Below are 5,650 nucleotides of genomic sequence, written 5' to 3' on the forward strand. Positions count from 1 at the left end.
AGTTGTGAAACGGAATCTGTGGTTTAGAGAGTGCTCAAGTCTATCACTTTGAGAATGCAAAGTTGGTATTATTTTGATTTCTAATGAGGCATGTATAATACTTATTGCTACTCTTATGTTTAGTTAAATTTCTGTTGCTTTCTTTTCTTATTGCAGACTAATTGTTCAGCAGATTGTGAACAAAAGAGAAATTGTTTCAAAGATCGATCGAAGACAATTGTCTTGTTGCCTTGGTGTGGATGTGGATGTCAATGTCGACAAGAACATCAATGTGAGTTCTTTTTTCAGTTGGATAAGCTATTGTTAAGTTGCTGATTTATTGTGCAAGTACTCATACATGCTTTTGATTACACACCCTTTCACGGTACAGACAAGATTGGGAGTCCAGCTGTCAGCCAGGACAAGAGTAATCCAGAGCATTACACATCAATATCTCATCCCAAGAGCTGGATCTATATCTGTCGGTGTGACAAGGTTTGTTGTCTTTTCTGTAATGTCAGTCCTTCGTCACAGTTACTTTCCAATTTATTTATTTTAAATTAGAGTCTACTTGCCTGAGAATTCCTTCCAAAGATATTTTTAAGGGCTGCTAGCATTAATGTGAATAGTTTTCATAACCTCCCTCATTTTCCCTTTTATCTTTACCGCATATGCTTTCTTTTACCCTGACCCTTTGTCTGCAGGTTCTGCTGTGATTGGAAATGAACATGGGAGAGGGACTTCAATTATGTTGTTTGTCACTGCACCTAGGAGTAAAGTGAGGAGCTTCAAGTGTTATGTGTGACTCTGGATTGGGAATGTACATATGACTTCTGAATCTATTTTGGTAAGAAGTTTTCATCTTATCAGGCATTTTCTTGTGGGCCCTAAGGGCATTGTCCTTCACTAGTTTAAGTTCGTTTTTCAGATTTTGTTTTGTACTTGTATATTGCTTCCATACACAATATATGGATTTGGCTAATTTTGAGTTTGGGCGTTCCCTTTTGATCAAAGAATTCACATAACTTTGACAGGATTTTATTAAATTGTATGAATGGTGATTGTTGAGAAATTGTCCCATTTCATAGAAGGTTGAAGTTTGCATCAGAATTTTGAAATTAATCTATAGTTTGCTGTATTTATGGTGACATGTTTGCTTCTTGTAGTATCCTCGCCTTCTGTATTACATTACTTTACGTACCAAGTTTGTATCATAATGTACAAATTCAGTCATGGTAAAACAAATAGTTTTAATTTGTTTATACATTTTCAGCATGATGTTCAGTATGTGTAATAGCTTTTTATATCAGCTCAAATGAGTTTCTTCATCCTCTGACTTTATCAATTCTGTTGATTGTAGTAAACGTAATAATCTCTATTAAATGTCATTACTGTAAACTATTTATAAAAATATTTTTCTTTCAACATTTGCCCTTAAATCAAGAAACAGTTTTTAATGACAATTCAAAATAAAGTAGAAATGACAAGTCAGCTACAGTCAGTTTGACTAGCTTTGATGTGAGAGGTACACAAACATTAAAGGGATTAATAATGCTTAGCTTAAGTTCCCCCAGTGCTCTGAACATTAGGAGAGAGGCATGGATAGAATCACATATTTGTTCTCATATCAAAATTATCAATGCTATTGGAAAGGAATTATGAAACGTCCTCTTCTGTGGATAAACTCAACTTTAGAGGCGTCTCCTGAAACGTGATGTCAATGACAATGGAAAATCATATTCATGTGAAAATTGATACAGTTCAGGAGGGGAATAAACATTTACAATCTGTCTTAATATTAACATTTACTATTTCGGTCCCATTTGAGTTAGGGAGGCAGTAATCATTCTCCCTGTACAATTTTGTCAATACTTTCCGTGTTTACACATTTCTTCACCAAATGACCCACCTTGAGGTGATCTCAGGGACTCGCATGCCGCCGGAGGGCCTGCATGGCCGTGGGCATGCGTGCGACTTTACAGGCATGCAAGGTCGTGCCCGAGGTCACACCCCGAACGACCCGATCTTCCAGGGGCCACCTTCGCCTACACGACAGGGCTCGGCCCTCACCAGGCCCTCGCTTGGCGGCGTGCTGCAGGTCAAGCCCGTCTTGCAGGTCGGCGACGTCGGCAACGACCCCTCCCCGCTCCCTGACGGTGTCCTCCCATACGCGCTCACGTCACCATGCAGCTGTCGAGGAGCTGTAGCGAGGGCTACTCCTCACGCCCTGGGCGCGCTGGTCAACGACAAGTCCGTCGTGTCGAGTTGGTGCCGAGGCTCGCGACGGCCACGCCCGACGCACGGGGGCGGCGCACCCGGCCGACGACACCAAGGTGTGGTGGTGGCCGCCCATGACGAGGGTGGACAGCGCGTTGCCGGATAGGTCGAGCCTCGAGCCTCTGCAGGTGCGGGAGCGATCCAGCAGCAGCTCCTCCGGAGCGCAGGCCAGGAAGCCGCTCAGGCCGTTGCCTGACTCGCGCAGAGCACGATGGCGGCAGGCGGTGGGCACGCGCAGGTCGCAGAACACCGCGTCGGTCCTCGAGGTTGAGCTCCTGCAAGGCTCGCTAGCCCCGCGAACGCGCTGCCTTCGTTGGGGTGCTCGAGGGCAGCCCAAGCGAGAAGGCACCCACCTCGCCAGCGCGGGCAGCACGTTCTCGGACAGGTCGAGCCTTGAAGCTTCTGCAGCGAGGCGAAAAATCCCGTCTCCATGACGCGCTGCTTGTTGCCAGCCATGTTGCTCCTTGTAAGCTGGTGGAGCTCGGCGCGGCGCAGGGACTCCTCGCGGTCGACCGGTGGACGAGCGGGTGGAGGCGCGGCTTGCCCAGGCAGTTGACGCTCCGCACAGCTGGACGGTGGCGGAGGTTGTCGCAGGAGATTACCGTACTTCAGTATGGTAGAAATACATGCCTGCACGCGCACGGAGACGAGTGAAGTTGTCGACAAACCAAGACCACGTTGTTGCAGCTGGCTCGCGAGGCAACGCAAAGCCGCGCCTAAGGGTGCAGCTCGTGGGGTCCGCAACTCGCGCCTCACTAAGAGGCTCGTGTCGAGAGTTTAACTGCGGAGTGCAGCCTGCGCGGCGCCACACGGCCCGTGCCGGGCGGCGTGGGCGTGGGCGTCGGCTCTACCGCGGCCACAACCTGCGGGGGCTTCTCGAGGACTTCCCCGTCGGCGAGGAAGGTGACGGCCTGGCCGCGTATGAGAGGACGGTACACACCGCCTTCTCTCGCCTCGTGCCCCGGCCAGCGCGGGTTCGCTTCCTGCAGCTTCTTGGTGTCCTTGTTTACCGCCAGCCCCGAGGAGGTGACCTTCTCGAGCTACCTCGGGACGCCGTACGAGAACCTGCTCCCCGCCGAACGGTCGGGTCGGAGCTGCTCGCCGGCATGCCCAACCTGCGCGTGCTGGGCTGTGACGCGCTGCCCGGGCTGGAGGCCGTGGAGGCCTGTGGGTCCTCGAACGAGGTGGCGCTGGGTACGTGATGGTCATGACGCACCCCGACTACCCTGGGGCCGGGGCGCCGAGCAGCTGCGCAAGGTCAGCCTGCTTAGCCCGCTGCAGCCGCGGGCCTTCCCTGTCCTCTTTTCTCGAGCCCAACAACGCCGGGGCGTGGAGGCGACCGCGCAGCTGGGTGTGCTGCCCGTCACCAGATCGCCACCACCACCATCAAGGCGCCGCCCGAGCACCAAACCCGGGCCTCGGACGCTAGGCGCAGTGGCAGGGAGCGAGCACGACGATGTTGGTGGTGGGCTCGCGACGTACGGCACGCTCATGCCGCTCTCGCCTGTGGCCTTGCGTGGGAGGTCTGGCTCCGACCTGGTGGGACTGTGTGCACTTGGAGAGGGCCTGGTCCCCACGGTGGAGATGCTGACGTTAGCTCCCACTGCGTTGCCGTCGGTTCGGTTAACCGCGTGCAGTTGAGAGAGCAGGGGCTCTGCTACATCATCTAGCCCCGCCCGCCGCAAGCCGGTTGCGGGCCGGCCAGGTGGCTGCGGTGGAGATGCTGACGCTGGCCGCCGATGGAGGTGTTGTCGGGGTGGGGTCGAAGCGGGGTCAGGACCAGCGTCCGCCTACCTGATCCCCAGGTTTGAAATAAAAAGGATAGGGCTGTGCTTCCGGGTGTGTGTGGCATGGCATACACGTTGAGGCGTGTGTGCTCCCGGTCACGGAGAAAAAGTAAGCCTTGCTGACGCACGACCTGCAGGGGCTCCTCTGGACATTCCGCGTCGGCGAGGAAGGCCACGGGCTGGCCGCGTGCCGCGTATGAGAGGACGCTACACATCGCCTCCTCTCGCCGCGTGCTCCCGCCGGCACTGGTCGTGGTCGTCCAGCGTAATGGAGGGGGGGAGGGGCTTCTTAGAACTATGTGCTGATGCTGATATGAATCGTGGCACCGCGCCCTGTACAGAAGCACAATTGAGGCGTTTCGACTGGAGAGTCAACGGAACGACTGACGGGCACTGCATCTTCTTGGGGTCTTTGTTCGACGCCAGCCTGGAAAAGGCGAACTTCTCGAGGTACCTCGGGGAGCCGTACGAGAACACGCACTTAGCGATGTAAGCCGCCACCTGCGCGTGCTGAGCTGCGCCGCCCTGCCCGGGCTGGCGGCCGGGGCGGCCATCAGGTCCCCGCGCGAGGTGACGCTGTACGTGATGATCATGACGCACCACGACCGCCCCGGGGCCGAGGCAGTCCTTCAGGGCGCCAAACAGCTGCGCAAGGTCAGCCTGTAGTACAGGCCGGGCGCCGACAGCCCTGCGAGTCTCTGTGTTGCCTTAGCCGGCCGCGCAGTGACTTGCTTGCGCTCGTCGTTTTCTCCATTGGGCGTTGCGAGGCGCCCGGTGGGTAGGCAGCCCAATGCATGAGTGCGTTGCGGGCTGGCCTACCTCGCCTCTGCTCTGCGTGTTCTACAGTTGTTGAAGCTCGCTGGATGCGGCTGGAAGGGTGAGTCGTCGTGCACAACCTGTTGGCACCGGGCGCGCTTGTGAGTGTGCTGCTAGACAAGAAAAACCCGAGCGACGGGAGTCGCTGACCGCTATGGAAACGACCTCCTCCGTGCCCCTCCTGCAGATTGGCGCCGTTGACTACAACCCTTCAACGTGTCCATGCCGTGTCCTCCCATGCGCGCTCACGTCACCATGCCGCTGTCGAGGAGCTGGAGCGACGGCCACTCCCTACGCCCCGGGGCCGCGGCGCACCTGGTCAACAAATCGAAATTAAGTTGACTGCGCTTGACGCACGCTCCCGCAAGCGCGCAGATCGCGCTTGGCGGAGCGCGCTCCTGGGTCTGCGGCGGACGGTGACGCGGAGGAGATGGGGTCCCTTCGCACACCTCCATGCCCCACATCTGCCCCCCTGTTCCTGTCTGCAGCCCGAGGATCGCGCTCCTGTAAAAATCCCGCAGCAGGGCGACCCAGACCCGGCCCCGCCACACCCGGCGCGTCGAGTAGGCGTCACCGTGGACTCGGTGCTCGGCGTGTAGATGCAGGCGCCGCCGATCACTTCCCTCCGCCGCCCCCCTCCCGCCTCGCCCCAGCCTCCAGAGCTCCGAAAACTCGCGATCTGCAGCGCGCTGTGTGGTGACGCCCTGTCCATCTGGTCCCAACAGTTGTTTCGCCCGGGCATTCACTCGCGACGGTCGTTCCTACAGTTGGAGGCCGCTGCAAAGACCCCC

The sequence above is a fragment of the Frankliniella occidentalis genome, unplaced genomic scaffold (assembly GCF_000697945.3).
Source record: "Frankliniella occidentalis isolate FOCC.00 unplaced genomic scaffold, Focc_3.1 Scaffold217, whole genome shotgun sequence".
NCBI lineage: Eukaryota > Metazoa > Arthropoda > Insecta > Thysanoptera > Thripidae > Frankliniella > Frankliniella occidentalis.